The sequence below is a fragment of the Nymphalis io genome, chromosome 5 (genome assembly GCF_905147045.1).
Source record: "Nymphalis io chromosome 5, ilAglIoxx1.1, whole genome shotgun sequence".
In the NCBI taxonomy this organism is placed as follows: domain Eukaryota; kingdom Metazoa; phylum Arthropoda; class Insecta; order Lepidoptera; family Nymphalidae; genus Nymphalis; species Nymphalis io.
Window position 1 is genome coordinate 4,233,394 of NC_065892.1, and position 10,538 is coordinate 4,243,931.

Sequence of the window (10,538 nt, forward strand, 5' to 3'; positions counted from 1 at the left end):
ATCGAAACAAATTAAAAAAAATAGAATAATAAACGAAAATAAACCTTACTCTATTGATATAAAATTCAAGTCTCCCGAATATACTTTTTATGTGAGTTACCCCAGTCACGCGATCAACTTGTAGGAACGTTGGGTAGTTGTTCTGGATTTAGTTTTATATTGAAATATATTCTTTATACTGTTGTGAACAAAGCCATTACGGCATATTTACCTATGACTATTCATGTGTTGAAATAAAAAACATTAGAGGTGGGGGGAAGTACATATTATGATCACGAAGTTTTTTAATTATGACATTAAACTAGGCGCTGGTCTCTGTTTTAACTAAAACATAAAAAAATATTTTGGCACGTATTATTCAACAGCTGATTCAAGCTTAATCTCAAGATTAATAGAATGAATTCTAAATTTATAACTACAAAGGAATCAATTCCAAAAATAGAATCCAGGTGTTCATTCTGCTGCTGCTTTAAGATATTATAAAAGGGAATATTTTAACAATTTACTTTATTTACTAACCTCAAAACTTACACCGTATCTGCAGTAGAAAACATAAGTTATTTAAAGTTTTCACTTATTTATCGGCGACTTGTAGATCCATTCTTTATACTGCTTTCATTTGTCTCTATATTTTCTTTAGTGTATCGGAAAATAAAATTATTATTAATACTAAACAAATGTTAGTATATTACCTTACAAAAATGTTATAAAAAATAACAATACATTTCATTGAAATAATTCACTTGCTTTCAAACCACATTTTTTCCCAAACTACTTTCAGAAAATAAATGGGAAAATATCAAAACATTGTGATTCTCATACACAAAACCCACTCATCTCAAACAACCTTACAATTTAATTGGTTTTTAAATCACAACTCAATAGCGAATCAAATAAAAAAATTAAAACCTTCAAGCGGCCAGGTATATTTCGGATCTTGTCATTACAAAAGGTATCGTGGGCGCTTTTAATACCATTTCGAAGTCTATTCATGTCGACGGTCTTAGATATTTGATAGGTAACTTTTTTAATCCAAAAAATTTAATGTTTACGTGCTTATTTAAATATATACATATTTACATATGTCAATCGTTTGAAGTGTTTCTTTAGTTTAATTCTATTGCTCTATACTCATAATCATAAGAAATACTTACGATTAGTATTTTTGTGTTCCAGTTTGAACGATGAGTGAGCCAGTGTAATTACATAGACAAGGGACATAACATCTTACGTCTCAGCGGTGGATACCACATACTATCATGTAGACCATTTTCAGCCCGGCTACATATTTTATATAAAAAAAATTAATAAGGCGTATTACTCGACTCAGGATTATAAAAAGTGTGGTGTTAGTATTCGTTAATTTTCATGTAAGATAAATAATAATTTAATTGTATTAACTGTGTAGCTTGAGTGTCGGTTTTTGTGTAGAATCTACATTCCGAACCGAACTTAAAAACTAATTCAATAATTCTTGTATAAAGTATATTTTGATTTGATTAGATTGATTTGACAAACTGCTTTACTTGCTTTCTGGTGCGGCAATGTAAGCATCGCTAACATTCAAACTGGTCACTGAGATATTTGTTAAAAAAATAATATATTCTTTTATTAAAACCAGAACCTCAGGATCTGCAGCCGTATGAGCCAACATTATAAGCCTACCTAGATCGACTTAGTAAATGAAGACAATAATCTTGTTTCGATTAAATAAGAAATGTTCCAATGATTAAAAAATAATTTAATGGCAGCTGATTGATAGACAGATGTTTTGCGGTTAGTTTTTGTGTCGTTGTGTATTGAGTCATTATTGGAATTCCATTGTGAAAAAAAATATGTTGATTATTTAATATCTACTGGTAGTAGAGAGCTTTGTGCAAGCTCGTGTGGGTAGGTACCACCCACTCATCAGATATTCTACCGCAAAACAGCAGTACTTGGTATTGTTGTGTTCCGGTTTGAAGGGTGAGTGTAATTACAGGCACAAGGGGCATACCATCTTAGTTCCCAAGGTTGGTAGCGCATTGATGATGTAAGCGATAGTTAACATTTCTAACAATGCCAATGTCTATGGGCGTTGGTGACCACTTACCATCAGGTGGCCCATATGCTCGTCCGCCTTCCTTTTCTATAAAAAATAATAATAATACATGTTTGAATAAATTGATTTTCAATGTGTTTTTTAACAAACTGATTTGTTTATCCTTGTTAGATTTAAGAAGACAATTTTACGAATCAGCAATTAACAGATTTCTTCTACTTGGAATATCACGATTGCTACATTTTATTTCAATGAATATTATAATTTTGATTTCCGATTTTATTGTTTCATGGTAAGTCATAACGATATTCCGTAAGATCTATGAATTCTTTGTTTGAAAGAGGGAGATAAGCATTGTGTACTAATAACTACACAATACTTCACGTTTATTTGTAAGAGGGTTAATTTTATTAAAAAAAAGAGTTATTAAAATGCTTGCTTGTCATTTTAATATTTTTGTCTTTTAAAAATAATTATGCGAGTTACCTAACCGTAAGGTACCGTAATTTTTTTTTATTGTTTTTTTTCTCTCTCTTGGTCGTTTCTACTTTGACTAAATTCTTGTTAAATAAGGCAAAACTATCCAGATGTCATCGCGGTTAATCATTTCAGTCTACTTAGTTTTTTATTTCCTCTCATAGCGAGGGTCTGAAGTCACTCGGAAATAAGTCGGTCAAACATTGTGAGTGACGCTGGGAAATGTGGGGTGTGCACACACCCCTTATGTAACATGTTAAACCGAGCACGGGCAGTCAAATAAGACCAGTGAAGATGACCTGTGGTAGTATAGACATTGAACGTAAAGAAGGTTCAAATTTGACAAGACGTGTATAAGTGCAAAGAAAAAAAAAGGGTATATATGGAACATTCGCGTTCAAATACAAGATCGCAATTCATGTTGTTCATTACATTTAATATGTAATTTTTCTATAATTTGTTAAATTAGTATTTTATATCTTCTCGACTTTAATTTTGAATAGTTTTCCTTTAAGCTATGGGTTGGATTACATAAGGCATATATCCATGTACTACCTTTGGCCTTATGTTTAGTTATGATGTAGATGGGCGAAAGGGACAGACAAAAGCAGTTTCCAATGTAGCTAAGCTAAGAGATGTGTGAATAATGATATCGTATGGTTGATTTATGAAGCATCTCTTGTCCTTCAACTTCCGCTTTGAATAATCGTTTAAATTACGGAAACATTTAAATGACAATAATTGGTGTAGATATGATTTGGCCCTCCGACAGTATTGGCTTTCTCTTTATCCATATGCGTTAATTACTAACATCCACTGTATTAGTATATATTTCAATTCTTATTGCAAACGAATTTTTGTTTTAATATTTACCGTCTTAGTAAGGCAGGTAAAGCGGACAAACAAAAGAAAGCAAATTATTATGTAAACATTAAACCGCTGTAAAACATCTATCAATAAGGGCGTTAATAATAACGATATTCTTTTTATAAAATAATCGTTATATAATTAATCCTTTTATAACAAGAAACAAAATACTTGACGGAAAAAGTTTTATTGAATTGTGTATTTTTTTTTCTTTCTTGCCAATTAATCGTCCATCTTTATTTGGTATTCGAATTCATAAGGTCACGATATTTTAATTGGTAAAATCAATTTGTCTATTGTCGAATAATTTTACTTTTGGTTAACTGGATTTACAACTTTACATACAAAATTATGTTTAAAATTCAAGCATTTCAGTTTTATTTACTCGTTTGATATTAGAGGTAGATAAACGCGTCGTGTTCGCCCGCGAACCTGCAGAATGTTAAAAAACTATGACGTTTATAATTGTGTTAATTGGAAACGGATCGATTTGACGAAGTTTAGGATACAGTGGAAAATTTCGCAACATTTTTTTTAAGTGCGTCTCTATATTAGGAAATTTATGGTACTTAGATATCATCCAAATTTCAAGTTTTGTTTTAATAAAATCAGCCACTCAGAATATTGTTCTTTTATCGCCAATTAAAAATATTTTAAGGTTTTTATTAAAAAATATTAATAATAAAAAATTCAAAATAGTAAAAAATATAATAAATGATAAAAAGACAATTAATTAGTTAGATTCTAAAGAGTCAAAAGTGTACCTTCATACATACAAAGTTTATGTCTACAATTTCACGCTGGGAACTCGTATTTTAATTAAAATCATGTTTTAATATTTACAGATAAAAAACATCACTGTTATTTTAAGTTAAATTAAGAAAAACATTTTTATATAAATGACAAATTTTTGCACGTCTGTCTCCCGCAGCGGTGATATATATACAATGTGATATATTAATCGTCCTGTATAATATTACTGCCAGAGACATTTACATAGTAACATTTGCATTTGTCATGACCTTTATTATGTTGACGTTATAGCTCATTTTTGTTTGAAAAACAAAGAAATGTCAAATGTCAAGCAATTCTGTCAGCTGTCAGTCACAAGTGACACGGCATCCAGGCGTAGACCCACTTTTTCGCTTGAACGATCGTTTCGGATTCGAGGGGGTGGCAAAAATAGAAAATGGATTATATAACTATCAACGATTGCTTTGAGATAGAATTTTTAATTGAGTTTATCAATGCTACTTTCAATTTCTACCTATGTATAAATAAGAATACTATATCTTTATTTTTTTAATAAAACTTCCTGATTGAATAAACTTTTAAAGACACATCAAAACTTTTGCCTTTTCTCTGAATCAGTATATTTTCGTTGAGAGTAAAACTAAAAATCGTTACTTTATAAAGAACTAAGAATCCACAAGCTACTGAAACAAAAATATATTCCAGAAGACAAATTGATTCCAACAGTAGTTCTTAGCACAAAGAAAATAGAAGAAAAGCAATTCAAGAGGCGAATTAGTTTCGAGCTGAGAAATTAATCTAACATGTTGGCGTTTAGTACAAAATGAAAATGGCTTTTGCATCCGAACATTAATTTTAAGTAAAAATCAAATCCGGTTTCCGCAGAAGAACAGCGTCGTCCTGAACTACTTGATGATGTAATTTTTTTTTCTTTGTACAAAGTAGAAAAAAAAACAACTAAATGGACCACGGATAAATAATCAGCTGCGGTTATAGACATTTAGTACAATTTTTTTACCTTACATATTTTAATACTCCAAAGTAAATCGAATGGGTAAAACGTATTATATAATAGTCATATTTTGCCAATTGCTTTATCACTGCACAAAGACAGCATTATACATGTGTATCATGTGTTTTTTTCTCTATATATAGTAAATTTTATAATAAATATAATAATTCAAATAATTCCAGGCGGTACAAACAGCCACTGGTAGAGCCATACGTTTATACTCTGTATTGATCTATATTCCGGTTCGAAGAGTGAGTAAGCCAGTGTAATTATAGGCACGATGATAATTTTGCTTGTCTGCCTTACTTTGGTATTTCATGATAAGTAGTTATGACGATTCTTTATGTATTCTCTACCATTACATAAATATTACATGTAATTTTCATATGATTTTGTACCAGCAATTCATATTTGATCTTCGTTCAGAACCGGTATAATTTTTATTACTTCCGAACCGAAAGTAATAAATTTGTCGATATTGGTATGGCTATTTGTTCATATAATAATGCTGTGTTTATTTTCTCCTCTCAATTTTAACGCGGGATTGTTTATAGCGGTATGGACTATTCGCCTTATACATATTAGCGATAGTACATAAGTGATACTATCGTCATCTGAAATAAACGTTCTAAAATATTTAAGTCAAATAAACACATCAGATGGGCACAATTTTCATTCTTCCAAATTAATTGTCTTATTAATGAAAAAACCGAAAGTAATAAATTTGTCGATATTGGTATGGCTATTTGTTCATATAGTAATGCTGTGTTTTTTTGCTCCTCTCAATTTTAACGCGGGATTGTTTGTAGCGGTATGGACTATTCGCCGTATACATATTAGCGATAGTACATAAGTGATACTATCGTCATCTGAAATAAACGTTCTAAAACATTTAAGTCAAATAAACACATAAGACGGGCACAATTTTCATTCTTCCAAATTAATATCTTATTAATGAAACTATAGGGCCCAGATAGCTTTTTTCTGAAGGACGAATATCGTGTGTAAGGATCGTTTTACCCCCATAATGGAATGTCATAGTGTATTGTATTGTAGAGGTCATTAAAATTAGCGAGTGGATTATCAATTTTTTTTAATCGCTGCAGCATTGGACCGGTTTCTAGTTACTATAATAATATCTCCCATTGCAGTTTAGCATCACTGATACCAAGCAATGCTGTGTGTTGTGTAAGTCTATTGGTTCTAATTCTTGACAATTACATTTCTCGTGAAGTTCATTCGTTTTCATTTTAATGAAAAAAGGAATAGACTTCTTTTGTACGTCTTGTCTTTGATTTTTATTATTTCTTAAATAGACAATTCTGAAGTAGCTACAAGCTATTATAATTTGTCATGTCAAGTGTTTGTTGTTTCAAAGTTATTTTAAAAGCTATAAATTTTGTTATCCAATAAGTATACACTAAATGATATAGCCTATAAATTACTCGAGTTCCGATGGAATCGATGTTCTTCGGCGTCCATTTTCGGATATCTTATGATTTATACCTCCCACAGTTTCTGGTTTCTCATAGGGAGACACCTTGTTATGATTTGTACAGATTGTAACAAGCTGTGGCAAATCGCTTAGCTATTATAAAATAGTGGTTTTGTTTAGGTTCAATAACCTCACATTAACTTGATTGAAAAATTACTTTTATGACATATAATTTATAAGTTCACGAAATGATTCTATGTTTGATGTATAATTTCATATTTTTAATACGATAAAATTATATGAAGCGTATTTAATTATTACCTTTTAAATTGAATTAAATTTTATTTCGATTTAAGAACGTTTGTTTTATATACCTTCGAATTAAAGTTAAGAATTTCTTATTGTTTTCAAAGCCATCATTGAAAATAAACGGAGCGTGGACGAATTTAACTTCATCTGCGTTCGAAAATCCGTATTTTCGTTTCACGATTATTGAACGTAAATACAAAATTGCTTATTGAGTTATATTAAGACGGAGAGGGTTGAAATGGGGACGGAATGAAAAAGCGGGAGAATGCTTTTGACCACTAGCGGAATTGCAGAGGCTGTTATAGAAGTTTGCAAAGCCAACTACTTTTAGATGAATCACTAGTTTCTAAAGCTTGAATTCTCTGAATGCAACACAGAAGTTTTAGCTTTATTTCCAAGACAGAACTCGAATATATGACGAATTCCCGATAGAAGTTCAAAAGGCTATCTAAAATAATGATAATTTGCATTGTAATTCAAATATCTTTCTTATTTCATTTTAGTAATAGAACGTACATGTTTTTGTTTATTAAAATCATCTAATTATAGTGGTATTCAAATGAAGCCAAAAATTAGTAAGTTACTAATATATCTCTTTAAAACAAAAATGATATCAAACTACACATCCATCATTAAATCCATTTAGAATATAGACAATGATTTACTTTAAAATCATACAATTATACCACATTACATACCATATGGTACTAAGCATTATGTATAATAATTAAAAACAGTTTTGCGGTAATTAATTACAATCCAATGAAGAGCTAACAATTAAACTGCAGTCTGTTACCATTATTGCTTTTGTTTCGCCAAACAAAAAGTAACTCAGTGAGCAGACGTTGCCGCAAGTTAAACCAGTCCGGATAATATAGCTAGCTAGAAAAAACTATGCTCTCATTTCCATTAATGCAGCCTTTTTACCCTTAAGTTATTTAGATAGTATTGACATGAGCAACTAATAATTCTTTACCATTTATTTTTTTGTTTATTTATTTTATTTAGATAATTTGAATTTACCTTTATAACGTCGCACGATAGTAAGTTCGAATTTTAATGAACGTTTATTTTATATAAGAATGTGATATATTCAATTCGATATTAATAAATTTTGGGCAGTGTGACAGAAACAAGGAAATTTGCAACACAAATCGCACTGCAGTGTCTAGTGCAGAGGTTTTTGTGCGGGTTTAAAGAAACCCCTCTGATTAGCATATTACACGGCCACTCTTTATGTGGTATAACCGTTATTATTCCATTAAAATATTTTATCTCAACCCTCAACTTCGACGACACATTACCGATTAAAGCACACAGTTACGAGCGATTTATTGCCGTACGAAATGTTGTTTTATATCATTATTCAAGATACTAGGACGCTGGGTGCTAAGCTTCTTGACATTACCACTCGATACAACAAGTTCGTTCACATTTTTGTAATATATAACACACAAAGGGCACGGGAACACTATTTCAATGAATATTTTAGCGGTTAGAATAGCGATTCTTTGGTTATTTTGTTTTATATTTTATAGATGAGCATTGAGACATAACGCGGCACGCGAGCGTCCTCAGCGCGCGCATTCGGACGACTGATTACATTACCCCGGCCGACCGAAGGTTTCGGCCCGGCCGGCGCACGACGTACACTTCAGTTGCGTTCCATTCTAACCAAAAATATTGATTCTGCATGTATTTCTTTGAAATTTTAAGCTTGATTATAAGCCAATTTAAACCGTACAAATTAATTATACCACATGTTAAGGTTGTTCCTTATATTTATTAACCAGTGTTACAAGATTGTCATCATTTACAATATTTACATTAAGCTTAAATAAGTTAAGGCGATTGTTGTTTTTTGTCATTTTTAAAATTAATTATATTTCAAATTACCTATCGAGTCGACACTTTAAAGTGGAAATATTTATAACGATTTATGCATGAATTGAAACGATTCAACATTGGCAACAGTAACGCCATCTCCCTCACACTTTTGTGAACAAAAGGCGCCCGAGTGGTGCGTGTTTCAACCCTGTGTACCCTTCTCACTGCAGGGTTACTCTATCCACTATAAATTGAGCTGTGCTTTTGTTCGATGTATCTTTTTTCTGAAATATCATACCTAGATAGCGCAAACAGCGGCGTTTCTTCATATTTGGTTTGTCAACAAAATGTAGGGCTACAATTTTAGGGCCAACAAATTAGAAAGGGGAGAAAAAAACGTCGGGACGTCAGGTTTATTGACATTTCGCCGGGCGATAATTAAGGCTTACGAGGGTTTTGGGGAAGTTATCGGCACACCGTTAAATTTTAAAGCTTAGATTTTCGTTTCAATTAGTTTATACGAATTGGCTCCAGAATGAGGTTTAACAAGGCTGTTATTTTTATTGGATTTCGTTTAACAGGTATTTGATAGGATCAGTCGCATAAGACGCCGATACATAAAGAAATAGCGTACTTAATTAGCTGCGATTAAAGTGTCTTTGATTAGGTTCGCTGCGTACTTTACAAATATGTTAAATACAATCATTCATTTCAATTAACTTTTCTTTTGATTTATGATGTTATTTATGGGTTATTTTTACATTTTATAAAACCTAAATTGAAACATCTAATTTTATTATCTTCTAAATGTTTTTAATTTTTTTACGTATCACCTATAACTCATGATATTATTGTCAATTTGAGGCGTGTTTTTGCTAAATACATAGTTATTGATGTGTCCGAAATTGAAAGTTGGTACTGTATTAGTTTTTAATTCATAAGAATAAAATATATTGAATAATATTGAAAAGTAGTGTAATAGTTGTCTGGTTTCCATAGTACAAGCTCTGCTTAGTTTGGGATCAGATGGCCATGTGTGAAAAATGTTGCAGGATATTATTATTATAATTATATCTATAAAGTGTATTCTTTTTTTTTAATGTATAGGCTAGCGCTTGACTGTTATTATACCTGATGGAAAGTGAGATACAGTCTAAGATGGACCGCACTTGCCTAGAAGATGCCTATTCACTCTAGACTTGAAGGTACCCATATTGTAGGTGGTGGGGTTAACGGAGGTCGGTAGGGTATTCCAGACCTTGGCGGTGCGTATCAGAAACGAGGAAACAAATCGTTTCGTAAATGTCTTAGATGCGTCAATTACGTACGGGTGCAGATCTTTATTATCATTACTCTTAGTCTTCGTGTTTAACTTTACACTATTTACGTGTCAACTATAATTCAGTTAACTGACAGACCTTGCTCATACCTAGCCTTGTGGCGAGCTGTCAATACTATCTTATGACTAATCAAGTATATTGTGATGAGACCATAGACAATTAAGTGTTTTTTAATGATTAGACATATACCTAACATAAAGCTTTAAACGATTCTATTAAATACATTTCTTACAGTAAATAAGTGTCTAATTTCACTGAAATTCTGCCACATGTGTATTTCACCAACCCGCATTGGAGCAGCGTGGAATAAGCTCCAAACCTTCTCCTCAAAAAGAGGAGAGGAGGCCTTTAGCCCAGCAGTGGGACATTCACAGGCTGTTACGGTTACGGTAAATAAGTAAGTACAGTAATACATCACAAATAAAGTCAGGTTTTAGGAACAAAATATTAAGCTTTTGATTGTGAAACAAAAGCTCA

The 10,538-nt window shown here is 31.6% G+C and overlaps 1 protein-coding gene across 3 annotated transcripts in view; it reads right to left on the reverse strand.

The window, feature by feature from the left end:
* Nucleotides 1–8,474, reverse strand: part of LOC126768487 (uncharacterized) — a 118,757-nt gene extending 110,283 nt beyond the window's left edge. For 2 of the 3 annotated variants that reach the window (XM_050486635.1, XM_050486631.1), the window contains exon 1: nt 8,199–8,474. The gene's annotated coding sequence lies outside the window, so the exon portion shown is untranslated. The remainder of the gene's footprint in view (nt 1–8,198) is intronic. The other variant, XM_050486632.1, reaches the window with a different exon arrangement.
* Between the last annotated feature and the right edge of the window lie 2,064 nt (nt 8,475–10,538).